Consider the following 15,272-nt stretch of genomic DNA (forward strand, 5'->3'; position numbering starts at 1 on the left):
ATGACCTGCAGCAGCTGCCCTAAAGCAAAAAGCAATTAGCTCCCTACTTTACAGCTTAATCCAAACTAAATTCCAGATAAATGAGGATTTTAAATAAAAAAAGAAATGAAGATATTAAAGGAAAGCAATCTATGTATATAATATTAGATGCGATAGTCTTTTAAAAAAGAGATCCAAAGAAGAAACAATAAAGAAAAACTCATAACATTGATCATTTAAAATTTTAACCTAATTCTCAAAACATTATAAGCAAAATATAAAGGTAAATCAAATAATAAACCTACAATAATTATGAGTCAAATGTTAGATTAACATTTTAATTGTTTAAAAACTCTTAAGATTTTTAACAAATAAAATCTCAAGTATAATTATAATTCAAAGAAAGAATGAATTGGGACATGGTTTCATAGTGTAGTGGTTAGCACATCTGCTTTACACGCAGAAGGTCCTGGGTTTGCACCCCAGTGGAGCCAAAGTCCATGGTCTATGGCTGTGCCACCCTGAACAAGCCCTATGTCTGATCTCAGAAGCTAAGCAGGGTTGGGCCCGGTTAGTACATGGATGGGAGACCATCTAAGAAGACCAGGTGCTGTAGGCATAAATAATAATTAAAAAAAAAAAAAAGAATGAGCTGAGTAGATACCTCACAGGTACTGCCAACAGTATAGTGTTAGTGTATAAGACACGAGTTCAAATCCCTGTTCTTTCATTTGCTACTTGTGTGACATTGAGCAAGTTAGCCTCTCTAAAGTCTTAGTTTCAACAATGATTTTTAAAAAGTAATATTAAATAAATAAATACTAAAATAGAAATCAGGTATAAAGGGCATTAAAAGACAATTCATAAGAGGAGAAAAAATGCCAATAAATATACTACGAAGTTTATCTTCATGATAATTAAAATAATTATTAATTAAAAGAGAGAAATGCCATTTCTAGCTATTAGACATTTAAAAAATTTTAAAACACAGGATTAAGAGGGCAAGAAATAAATATTCACCTGGTGGGCGTGTGAAGTGACCCAATATTCCTAGATGTCAGTTTCTCCAAAAGTATTAAAATAGCTCCATACCTTTAGCCTAGCAAAATGCCCTCTGGTTTAATTTTCCTTTCTTTTTAAAATAAAACGAAAGGAAAATTGCAGGAGACAAAAAGACAAGAGACCAAAGGTTTCACTCTCTTTTGAATTTATGTGACATACTCTGCCAGCGATGCAATTCTTAGCCAACCCAAATGTTTTTTAATATTGGAACTGTAGAAATTTGTCGTTTGCCCACAGACAATATCCTTCAAGGGCAACCAGGCCAAGGATCATACTTTATTACCATCCCTACTGAACAAAATTGTATGTCATGTGACATTCAATCAGAACTTTCTTTTAAGTTATTAGGATACAAATTTACTCTATAAAGACATATCAATAAAAAGAATAAGCAAGGAAGACTTTATCAAAGGACTATCAGGAAGATGTAAATTCTCCTCTGTCATCTCTATGATGCATCTTTTCTTTATTAAGATGTGTAAATAAATTTAATACTCATAGCTTAAGAATATAAAAGTTATAGACTATTAATTAATACTGCTTCTCATAAAAAGAAAAAAAACTGCATGGTGTTTTCAGTGGACGTCACATTACGAATTCCCTGGACATATAGACTGGCCATGACTATGTTGTGTTTTGTGATGTGACGGCCATAATTTATTTGCCCATTCCTCTATTTGCTTAGGTTCCAAGTTTTTGTTACATTTTTGCAGTAATAATAGTAATAACTAAAATTTATTTTGTACTTTATATGTCTTAGGCACTGTAACAGCATTTGTACTTTAATATTTTTATATATTAATTCACTGAGTCTTTACAGCGGTCCTTACAATAGAGTAAGATCTACTATTTATTCTTATTTTATAAATTAAAACACTGAAGTACAACTGCTCAAAGTCACACAGTTGTAGTAAGGTACGGTGCCAGGGCTTGTATATACTAGTGATTATAAAAAAAATTAAGAGCATTAATAATAGTATTACCTTTAAATAGCTCTAGTTTCATTAACCAGTTATTTTAAATGTTTATGCAAACTTAGGCCCATAATATATAATTTGCTCCAAATTTTTGAATAAAGATGTAAGAAAATATTAAAATTTTATTCTAAAAAGCTACTATAATTATATTTCCAAAGTTGGATAAAAGGAAAGGACGAGAAAACTATGGCTTAAAGTTGCTTATTATAAATATATAGGTAAAAATACTAAGTATACAGATTAAATTCAACCTCCTAATCAAGAAATATTTATTTACTAATTTACAAGGATGATTTAGGTTGCTTTTAAACTAGAGGGTCATATCAAAATTGCATAATTTACCTGGACAAGGTAACACATGTGAGATAACCCTCCCATAGTATATACTACATCCAGGCTTGTCAGATCTACATTTCTATTTACAATTCTTTATGAGAAGAGAATCAAAAATGTCCCCTTTTGTTCTCCTCTCCTTCCTACCAAGTTTACTGTAGGAGTTATCACTAACAGATATACAGAAAGAGAAAAAATGGTGCTGAATTGATCCGAGACAGAACTTGAGATGTGGCATCAAACTCTACTCTAATAAGCATAGAATGCTGTCCTTACCCAGGTAAATGATGGGTGCCATTTTATTGTTGTTGTTGGGTCTGTTTTCCTCATCTGTTATTTGTCGTAACAACGGAAATGATATAAATGACATACAACATTTATTAGTCCCCTTAGGTGGTTTCTAAGTATCAGATCCTCTCTGAAGAATGATTTCAGGCACTAGTATTGGGAGATTGACAGTGCAACAGAGAAGAAGGGAAAATCAATGTAAAGGTGTGTTCTTTGGTTGGTGTCTACTGGGAACAACTCAAGCACTATCCCACCACCAGGACTGTTCAAGAAATGGTATAAAGGGTACTTCAGACTAGTTCACCTAAGGAACAAAATAAAGAAGTGTTTATTCACTAATTCTAGTACCCCATCAGTGAATGATTACCTTGTAGAAAATTAACATCTTTCACTTCCAGGCTGCACATAGGTGAATGCTAGGTACAAGTCCTTAAGTGTCCCCACTGCAATGTTTGAGAAGCTCTGGAGAAGAAACATAGAGTCAGAAGAGTCTCCAAAAGATGCATCAGCACAAAGATGGCTACCTTATTCCCAACTAGAATAAAAAGTGTGCCAAGACTATATGCCTGTACTTCAGTGAGCATCCCATTTGTAGAATTATTCTTCCTACTTCTTCTCATTGTACTCTTTCACATACAACATAATTATTTCAATAAATATTTATTTAATCTAGATATAGTTTCTGTCACTGAGTGGCTTATACTATAGTGCAGATTAGATAAGTAAAAATGAAATTACGATATAGTGTAATGTGTGCTACAATAATTGTTAGGTTCTAGATGCTACTAGAGGACCTAGCAAGGGCAACTAATACTGAATTGTGGGAGTTGGGAAAGGCTCTCCAGTCACATTAAGTCCACGTTAATAATGTCTTAATGCTGTGTGCCATTTTGTGTATATATATATATATATATATATATATATATATATATATATATTTCTGAATCTTTGAAAATAGAGAAGATCCAACCCATTTTAATCTATTTTTGAACAGTATAAGACTCTGGCAGAATCACCTTCATCTGGCACATATCTTCTCTAATGTGTAGAAAATTATAGATTTTACAATTTGGACATGAAATGCCTTTTTAAATATAACTATCCCCCATTTTCTGATTATGTGTGTTTCAGATGAAAGAAAATGTTCTCATCTCTTTCACATTTTAGTAATGTTATCTAATCGATCTCATTTTCAAAGTCTACTGACAAAAACTGTCCATAATACTGATCCATAATTTTTGAATGTATTCTTTATGCTACAAAAATCTTTAATGTAAAGTACCTTAATCACATTCAAAGTCAAACATAAAATTATCAAGAGTATCAAAATAATATCTTGGTTATCAAAATTACCATCTGTGATTATACATTATGCTTTCTAAAAATAAACACCTCGACACAATGAAAATGAATATCAAAATTATCCATCAACAAGGCAATGTGTTTATGTATTAAGTGGGAAACTGTGTGTGTGTGTGTGTGTGTGTGTGCGCGCGCGCGCGCGTGTGTGTGCGCGTGTGTGTGTGTGTGTATCTCAGTGGCTGGAAACATTTTGTTCTTGCTTGCAAATACCTGCTTTATGTTAGAATGTAATTGTATCACTTAAATCCTCACTGTTATTGTTAATATACAAGAAAAATCACAAATTATATATCTTCTTTAGAAGAAAAAAAAAACCTTTTATATAGAGAAAAGATTAAAGTTGGACAGCATCCCCTTTGAAATATGTAGGGTGTTTTCCTAACATTATAAAGGTCTTAGTTCTTTAAATTGGCATTTGATAAATCACTTTAAAAATTAAAATTATGGTATAATTTATAGTTTCAAAATATCTCTATTTTAAAAATTCTTTCTATGATTGCATCCAAAAGAAAAATTATTTTTAAAATTGCTCTAAATGAGAATATTTTGTTGACAGTGGGATAAATGTAGCATTACTTTACCTGTCATAACTTTGGTAGTCCAAAAAGATACCAAGTTAAGCAATTTACAAGAAATCTGAGGAATAAACAGATTTCATGGTTTAAAAAATAGATAGTTGCTTCAGATTTTCTAGTCTTTCTAGTCTTGATTTTCTAGTCTTTCACCTAGACTCACATCTGGAACTTTTCATGTGTCAGTCTGTCTTGTCCTATAATCTGTGGCGGGAAGTGTGGTTTTATCCTATAACTCTCTGTGCCAGTACACAAAATATGAAAACTTAAGAAAGGTTCTGCTCAGGCTTCAGATTATCAGGTGCTCATGCTAAAGTACATGCAGTGATGCTGGTGTTCAAACATCACAGAGCAGATCTTCAAGAAAGGAAAGTCAAGGAGATAGAATTTTGGAACTTATTCCTCTCACTGGTGGCAGTGGGAACTTGGAGGGTGAACATCTGCTCATTTAGTTCAGAAATGTCGCCCAAGTATTGGTAAATTTGAATTCATCCATCAGTCTGGTCCATCTGATTTGTTCCTTGGTGCTATAAATTCTAGTCTTCACACAGCAGTCAGAATCGTCTTTTAAATGGATCATCTCATGGGCCTGTTTCAAAAAACTCTGATTTCTTCCCATCTTAAACAGAGAAACCCATGAGTCATTCCATAAACTGCATGGCCCTATGTTGCCTCTCCAAAGCCCATTTCCTATAATTTACCCCTCGTTCTCAACCACACAAAAAAACAAATGCACAAAGCAACTCATATAGCATTTGCACCGCCGTTCCCTCTGTTTAGAGTGTTTATTTTCAAAATATCTTCATGGTTTCTCCCTTAATTCATTCAGTTCCCTGCTCATGTATCCTTACCAGAAGAAACTTCCTTGCCTACATATATAAAATGTCATTCTTTTCACCACTGTCTGTGCCTTTCTCTGCTTTTTTCTTTATAGCACTTATCACCTGAACTAGTAAGTGCACTTATTTTGTTGGTGTCTTTGTTGCCTCATAAATCGGAGGGTGCTAACTTTATGTTTTGTTCAATAATATCTATACCTCTAGCATCTACAATAGTGACTGCTACATAGTTGATGATAAATAACTGCTCAAATATAGTAAAGCATGGAAGGGAGGGAAGGAGATCTAATGAAGCAGCTCAATTTTATTAGCACAATCAGTAGCTTATAGACTCATTGATCCTAGCAAATACCATAATCATTGTGAAAATTTCTTCCAGTGGCAAATGTGATCCACTAGAGCTGTTCCAATATGGATTTCACTTGCCAAAGCCATTCAAGAGATGGATTTTACTGAAGTGTTATCAGGGAGTCCTGTCCCACGTAAGCTTAAAAACATCTACATTATAACTTCAGCACACTCTTCATCTCTTTCTGGGCCACTGGATATGTTTAATGCTAAGCACAACACAATAAAATGGCTTTATGGGATTTTCTGGAACCATGGACCACTGCCAAACTGGATCAATGCTAATGATTAAAATCTATCTATCATCAGACTATATGGGGCACTGAAAGGAAAATGCCCTTCATTAAAATTGCCCACAATTTCTCTCAAAGAATCGAGCATAGAATCTTTAAGAAAAAAATCTGAATTTCAAGTTCAGCAAATATTCTTTTAGGAACAGAAATGGAATTCCTCTTTCTAGACCCTGAAATTTATGCTCTGAAAGATAGATTTATATCTTAGTCCTGCCTATATTCATAACATCAGGTTACAATCTGGGAATAATTAAACACTTTGGGCCTGTGAAATAAGTTAAATATCTACCTTGCAGGGTGGATGAGAAAGTCAACTTAGTGATATGCACATAAATGATGTGCATGTCCCTGGCACAGTGCAAAACACTCTAATGATATCACAATATCACCTTTTTTTTTTCGTATTTAACGTCACATTCAAATGATTGCATGGAGCCAAATGGATTTTAAAAACAGATGGTATAGAGTTGAGCAAATCTAGATTTCTTATTATGTCCTCAGGTCAGCAACAGTGATGTGCTTTCTCTTTACTGATGTTTTATGCACCTGAGATTCATGGAGAACTCCACTCTATTAACATGATCCATGATGAGGACAAAAGCATTGTGAAATGAACTGTTCATAATACATAGCTTTTCTGTGGCAGAGTTCTTCTTCCTGAAACATATTTTTTATTCATTTGAAAAGGTCTGTAATGCAATTTATTATTTTTATTGCAAAAAAAAAATAGTATTAGAAAAGAATTCGTACTTACTCCCTCTATCCTCTTCTCATCTTTAAAAGTCATTGGAAAAGAGTGAAGCTATAAACCTTTGGCAGCTTGTGGTTGATTTCTGAGGTGACCTGGCTTTTTTTTTTTTTTTCTTATTTTTACTTTGTGGTGATCTGGCAAGAAGTTTGAAATTATTTCCATGTTCACAAATATGCCTGAGGTGAAATGGAGCTCTGAGAACTCATCTGGCTGCTGTGGTCTCAGAGATCATCTTAGAACTTTGTCGTTTAGGCTCATTGCCTGCAAAACCATGCCCTTTTCATGTTAGAAAAAGTGATGTGAGATAATGATTATCAGCAAAATAGGCGTCTATTACTTCTACTTGATATTTCCCAGACAGGCATTTTTCTCATTAAAAGAATTTTTTGCTTCCTCAAGGTTTGAATATCACAGAAAATAATTTGCAAATTTGACTTCAATTTTATTTTTACCCAATCCTAATATGAAACTAAAATATGGGAGCTTCCGGTCCTCTAACCACCACCCATCTTAACCTCAATCTATTTGCTACCTTATCTTTACTCATGTATTTCACCTGTTAAAAGAAGCTATTAGCTGCAGATTCCTACCCTTAACAATAATAACTTACTACTACTGGTGCTAATGTATGTTCATACGTATATAAAACTCATGGTGTTAAACATATATGCAAAATGCAACTTAAATGTATTTATGTGTTAGCGCGCGCACACACACACACACACACACACACACATATAAACATTGGACTAAATTCAGTAAATTTTATTATCTTAAACTATAACACAGTATGGTACTAGGTAGAGAAGGGGCATTATGGCTGGAGGAAACCCGGAGGAGAAATATATTTGCCAGGCTGCCCAAGTCCCTATATTCAGATGTGTACATTACTTTACCTTGTACTTTTCCCTGATAAGTCTAGAGGTTTTGTTTACACATTCTTCAAAACAAAGTTCGGGCAGACATCTGTTTCCACTGCTCAAAGAAAACCCCCTTAAAAGACAGATTGCGCAGTGCACATGGCTCGGCAGCTTGGAAAATGTAGTTCTTGCAAAGATCTATCAGTTACATGTGCCAAATCTGCAGAAGAAAAAAGTCTCCACCCTGAGTCATACAGAGGATAAGATGAGGGAAATTGGTAACTGGAACTTTTTTTTTTCCCCTGGGTGATTCAGGATGGAGAATTAAAGGGAGAGGGAGGTTCATTTTTTTACCTAGTCAAAACTCTCATCCTTTTATTATCTGATCTAATCTAATTTTTGTTAAAGTGAAAATCACTAATAAGGTGCTTCAACAGTTACATGCCCCATATTCTCTAATACAATTTAATCTCAACTAAACCACAAAAGAATCTCTAAATGCTGAAATTTTAGGTGGAATGGAAAACCAATGGAAAATGTATGTCTCAGGAGTGCTTTTGTTTTATCTGGATTTCTTGAGATAATTATCATGCTGTATCTTCACATGGCGGAAAGGGCAAAGGATCTCCCATGGGCCTCTAATATCATTCACAAGGGCTCTGCCCTTACGGTCTAATCACAACCCAAATGCCTCACCTCCTAATACCATCACATTGGGCATTAACATTTTAACATATGAATGGGAGGATGCATAAATATTCAGCCTATAACAAGTTCTATCTCTCTCTATTACTGTTTCTATTTAATATTGAACTAAAGGTCCTGGGTAGTACAGTAAAAATAAGCAAATAAATAAACAAACAAACAAACAATAGTCTGAGATTTCATTGATAACAATCCCCAAAATATGAGCTACCTAGAAACATCTACAAAAGAGGTGAAAGATCTCTATTGATATAAATTATAAAGATTTATTGAAAGTTTTAGAGAAGACATAGATAAATGAAGAGACATATTTGTTCCTGGATAGTAAAACTCAAAAGTCATTTCTTTCCAGATTTATCTATAGATTTGTTGCCATTCCAATCAAAATTCGATAGGAGTTTTTGTAGACTCTGACAAGCTGCTTCTAAATATTTTATGAGATATCAAAGGGCCAAGCATAGACAAAGCTCTTTGAAGAAGAGAAGTATTATGATGGGACTAGTTAAAGCTAGAAATGCTTATTTATAAAGCTAAAATAATTTAGATAATTTCATATTTGTACATCGATGGACAACTATATAAATGAAGAGAGCCCAATATATATATAAAATTCCTAAATATATATGAAACTTGACTATGGCCAAGTTAGCATTGCAGCTCATGGGATTAAGGGTAGATAATAAATGGCACTTAGACAATTAGTTTTCTTCTTAGTAATCAAAAATGAAATTCATATCTTATACGATGCATGCAAATTGATTCCTGGCCTATTAAAGATTAAATGTAAAAAAAAAAAAAAATACAATACTTTTAAAACTTTAGAAGAACATTTAGATTATAGGAGAAAATGATTTCTTAAGCATTATACAAAAAGCACAATTCATAAAGAAAAAAAAAACTTTCTTTTACTGAAAGACACTATGAAGATAGAAAAGATAAGTCACAAATTGAGAGAAAATATCTGTAACATGTATAATCAAAAAGGCTTAGCATTTTTTGAATTAACAACAACAATAAAAACATCTAATAGCCCTATAGAAAATGGGCAAAAGTATAATGCAAGAAGTTCAAATGTCTAATAACCAAAAAGATGCTAAAACTCATAATAAACAAAGAAATACACTAAAACCACAAAACACCATTTTACATACACCTGACTGGCAGTTGAAACTGCTTGACAACCCCAAACATTGGGTAGAAACAGAGTGATAACACTTCTCACACATGGCCAGTAAAAATGTAAATTGGTTGCATCATTTAGGCAATTTGGCATCATCAGGTAAAGCTCAGGTTACCCATACCCTAGGATTCTCATTAATCCAGTAGAGTAAATCTCAAAGAGCAAACCAGGTACATATTCATGGAATCAATTGTTTTCATTACAGAAAATAATCTTACATCCATTCAAATATTATTAACAAGAAAATGAAAAAATAAAATGATACTTATGCATAAACTTACAAATAAAATACATGCAATGAAAATAACACAACTATGCTGTAGGAATCAACATGGATGAATGTCAGAAACATTATAATGAAGGAGGAAATCAAATTAAAAATTAAAAAATACACAGAATATAATCATGCATATAGAAAGTTAAAAGAATGAAAAGTAAGTCACAGAATGTTAAAAATCGGTACAAGTGCTGCAAAACTACGTCAAGGAAGGTAATATGAACAGCGGAGTCAGAAGTAGGGAACTCCTAGGAACGCGCGAGAGCGATGCAGTGAGGAAGGGGCGCGCAGGTACCCACAGAAAACAACTGCTCTGTAAACTAGGTCGTGACGCAGGTGATAATTTTGGCAGTTTCCGTACTACTTACATGTTATACATAGAGATTTATGTAGACTAAATGTTTCACCATGATAAAAGCTTTAAAATTCTAAAAAACTCAAAGGGACCGCTTCAAAACATTTAGACCATGGCATCAAAGTAACTCCATAGTACATCTGCTCTACATATCTTCACTTGGTCTGCTCCCTCTCCTTGATGTGAGTTATGATTTAATATGTGAAAATGAATTTAGTATTTATTCTATTTTTGTTTTACAGAGTGATTTACCTTGTGGATTACATGGATCTAACTTAATGAATACCTTCAAATCTGAGAGGATTGTTTTCTTTTCAAAATTATATGTTAATAATGATATTCCATGATAATAATATACTTTTGCAATGTATACTTTTTATCAGTGCCATAGTTTTCCACTGCCCAAAATATATTCTTCCAAAGGAAAGAATATATTTTTCATTTTTTCAAGGTCCAGTATAAATGCAGATAATGCAGTATTTTCACTGGGCTAGATGGAACCTTTAATACTCTGGCAGTAGATAACATTTATTGGGAGATGTCAAAAAAAAAAAAAAACACAAGTAGACTTACAAGTGAACAGTGTAAACACTTAATGACAAAATATCCATAGTGCATGTTTTTCACTGATACTTCAAATCATAATGTTGATTTAGGCTGTGTTAGACTGGAGTCAGTCAATAACAAAGAGTTTTAAAAGATTCTGTGACAACATCCCATGGCATAGCAACTTTGTCTTGGAAAGGAAGATTCAAAGAGGAGGGATTATTAAATAAATAAATGGTGAAAAGCATAGTTGGCATAATCCCATGTAATGAAAACCTGAAGGATGGCAAATCAAACCCACTCTCAACAACCAATCTGAGCATGACACAAGTACCTTGCCAGGACCACTCTGGGTCCATATGGTTGCTGACTCCAGAAATGCTTTTACTGCTTAGCCAAGCAACTCCTGAATACTGCCGCACAGGCAGCAAGTAATTTTTATGCAGAAAAGGCCATTCTAAACGCAAGTTATTTTGTCTCTTCTCTTCGAGATGAGGATTTAGATATAAGTGCCAAAAATAAACACAGTCAAGGTGGTATGGAAAATTATATGGATGTGCTCACGTGTATGTTTGTAAACTGGAGGATTTTTGAAAATTACTTATTCTTGGGAGTTCCAAGCAGAGGATATTCATGAGAGATTTATATACGAACACTTTCAAAGTATCAAAAATATCTTTAATCTTTTATAACATAAAATCATGAATGCATCACAGAACTAACTATCTCTTCTACTTTTTGAAATGAGAACTTAGAAGCTTATTACCTTTGTTTATTCTGTATGGCTATGTATCCATGATATTAGTGAGAGATTTTTTTTAACATTTATGATCCCAAAATTCCTATTGTGTTCTGCTTTATTTTAATAGGAATATTAAAATAATATGGTTGTTGCTATTTTTTATAACTAGGATTTTCTACAGGCCTTTATTCTACCCAAATGTGTATGTTTTCAACTATATTTTATTAATGAAAGAATATGAATATATTCTTAACAAGATCAGTCTTTGAATTTTCCTAGCCATGTAAAATAATTAATTTCTTCCATAACATTTTCTCCTATTTTTTTTTTCTAGTGAGACAGTGTTTTCATGCTAATTTGAAGAAACAGGACAGTATTTAAACTTAAAAGTAACCATAATCTAAATAATCTGCTTAATACTTTAGATTCTCCTTCCTAATGGTTTTCAAGTGCTTCCCCACCATGCTATTTCAATGTGGTCAGCAGGTCGGAATAGTTTAAATAATTATTGAGAGGGTTATAACAGCAAGAGCGAAAATTAAGTTCAGAAATCAAGCATGCTTAAACAAAAACACAATAGGGTAAACACTGTAGACGTAAGAACAATATAGCCAGTTTAGAAAGCAGGGACTTTCAACCCTATATTAACTTTCATTTATACTCCCATTTCATTCAACAAATGTTATACAGAAAACTGAGGACTTGATTATAGCATTGCTCATTATCAGGCATGAATTTTTATTGCAGGCAATGAAATTTGAGAAAAAATAAAGCACTGGCAAAAACAGTAATAAGAGAGGCCTTCTGAAAGATTTTGCTTTCATAGATTTCTCAATGTCACTCCCTCCACACAATTTCCTTTTTAAATGTTGTGATTCTCATAATAATTTTAGATGCTTTTATGTCTTTAAGACAAAGTGTAATTCCCTGCAGTGATATCTACTGAATAAGAGGATTTTGTTTGTACACACTTACAATTCTGAATATTAAAGATATATTTATATACAGAAGAGTCTTTAGTGATTAGAGTGACTCAGATGCCGCTCTGCCTAAGAAGAAAGAATTAGGCTAGATGGCATTTCAAGGTCACTTTTTAGATCCAGATGTTGTATGTGGACAAAGGGAATTGCATTTTGAGAGTTAGGCAATGGTTATAATAGAGTGAGCCATGAACTATATGAAAAAAGATCTGCATGTGACATCTGTCACTGTAATTTACTAGGAGTGTGGCCTGAGGCAAGAAAGGCCTTCTCCAAGTCTCAAGTTCCTCATCTGTACAGTATCTCAGACAACAGACGAAATAATGTTTGCGAACAGTCTTTATAAATTACCAACGGTTTGCAGGAGTCAGGAACAGGCTAGGTTTTAGTTTGGTAGCAAACAACCCTACACTGTCAGAGTTTAATACTAAAAAGGTTTATTTCTCACACATGCAAGATTTTTGTGGACCTAAACAAGTTTCAAGGTGACTCTTCCCCAATGTAATGGCTCAGGAAACAGGACTGCTTTCATTTTGTGTCTCCACCATCGCAACACAGAGTTTCTTTGTTTGCAGGGACAAGAGAAAAGAGAGAGCTGAAAGGTCACAAAACTGTCTCTTTATCCAATGATCAGAATTCTGTGTAAAGCCCTACTAACTTGCAAGAGGGATGAGAAATAAGAGTAAAAATGCAACTTTAGAAATTATCCTTGTCTTTGATTCAGTTCTAAAAATAATTCAACATAGTATTACTAGTCTTTACTGTATGGGAAGTGAGATAGTATATAGCAAATCCAAGGGAGTAGGCCAAAAAATCATTACTATTCTTTAGAAATGCATTTAATTTTAAATATGTATCACTTGTGTTTGGGGCAATTGACACACCTAAAAGGTAATAATAAAACTACAATAATTTGAGTTGAAGAGCTATCTGTCATGCAAAACAGGACTCCTTTCTTATGCAGTCACTGAGGAGCTTTAGAAAAGAATTCTCTCAGGAAAGCACTATTACTTCAACTATGTTACAACAGCCTTATACAACATTATTTTTATTAGTGCTCCTTTATCTAGGAATATTCTAGGCTTTCTTCTATAGTGGAAAGAGACAACCTTTTAATCTACAAAGGAAGGCAGAGTTAGTGCAGGCCAAAAGGTAGATATTATAGATAAAATGTTAGATATCTATTGTTTTCCTCAAATAAGAGGATAGTTTAGCAAATCCTCTCTAAAGAGTGAAAAAAAATTAATTCAAGCAGCAAAGCAAAGAGAAAAAAACTCAGCTGAATCATTCTAGACAAATCAACAATATTATGTTTGAAAAATGGTTTTATTGCCTTTGCTATTGTTTCCAGGAAGAGAGTAAATGCTTCAAAATAATCTAGGCAGAAGGTCAAAGAAGTTAGAAGCCTTTGCACTCTTTTTATATTGAGGGATAATATTCATTATAGACTTGTAGGCAATAAAACTGAAATCCCACATATACTGGCATTGATTCTCATAGATTTAGTATAGCTTTAGCTAATGGCATATGGATTGTAGGATCATCAGGTCCTGCTGAAAGAGCCTGTTAAGTCTGGCAATGGAAACAAAAGGTCAATGGGCCAGGGCCAGGTGAATAGATTTCCTCAGTCAGGCAGAGAAAGCACTTTCTAACAAGATGCCCTACTTCTTGAAACCCAGAGAAACAGAAACACCCCAGAAATGAGGCCATAATGAATCCACAGTCATTTTACATCACGGCCCCCCTGTGACTAAGAAAAATATTACATCACAGGGTGCTGTTGGTGTTACCTGATACATAAAACGAACACATAATAGGGCAATCTCACATGGGTTTGTGCAGGAGCAGAGCAGATAAAATGAGCCTTATACTTAATACTTAATTCTGTGTCTCTATCACCTTCCTACAACTACTGAGCTGGGAAAAAATTGATATATATTTACTGTGAAAGGTTAAATGGAAAGGAATAGAGAAAATTTGGTGGGGGGGGAGTAAAATTGATATGTTTTTGTAAATTATTCCTAACATTATCATTAAAATACCCGATATCTAATTATTAGAACATGTCTGCAAAGAATTGGAACACCAATCTCTACAGAGCTTTTTTCTCAAGAACACCTTGATAATAGATATCAGAATTCTAAGTTCAGCATTTTACTTATTATTCTATAATATGGTTCTAAAACAAATTGCTATGATTTTAGATTGTGGATTAAAGAGTAGATCCAAACATAGCATTCAAAAGGCTCCGTCTTCATTCTGGAAATATCTATAACCATTAAAGTATTTAGAACATGATGAAATGCAAAATGGCTCCAGGTTTTAAATGCTGCTATTTAATATCTGTGTTTGAATTGTCTACATGATAAAAGCAACTAGCTTGGTTCAGTCTTACCTGTTTTAAAAAAGAAAATATTTTTGGATCACAAAACTATCATACACACACATAAAGGATACTACATCAGTAATATACATAAGGCAATATATATATATATATATATACATAAAATTATGTCTTACTAATGTAAAATTGATCTCTAGTTGTTTTATCACCTAAATGGCTAAGTATATGGTAAGACCTTAGTAATATTAAGTTAAGCACTATTCACTATTCCAAACTGATTCCAATAATGACTTGGGTCATACACTCAACATAAAATAAACACAGAAAGTATATTTCTAGTAAGTTCTTGCATATTTATATAGTTATACAAAATAGTTTACATGAAACAACATGTAAATCTATATAAAATTCAACAAGTAATCATCTACCATATCACCTGGTAATAATGGTTTGAGTTGATGTCTTCATAATCTTACAAC

The sequence above is a fragment of the Rousettus aegyptiacus genome, unplaced genomic scaffold, assembly GCF_014176215.1.
Source record: "Rousettus aegyptiacus isolate mRouAeg1 unplaced genomic scaffold, mRouAeg1.p scaffold_m13_p_2, whole genome shotgun sequence".
Classification (NCBI taxonomy): Eukaryota; Metazoa; Chordata; class Mammalia; order Chiroptera; family Pteropodidae; genus Rousettus; species Rousettus aegyptiacus.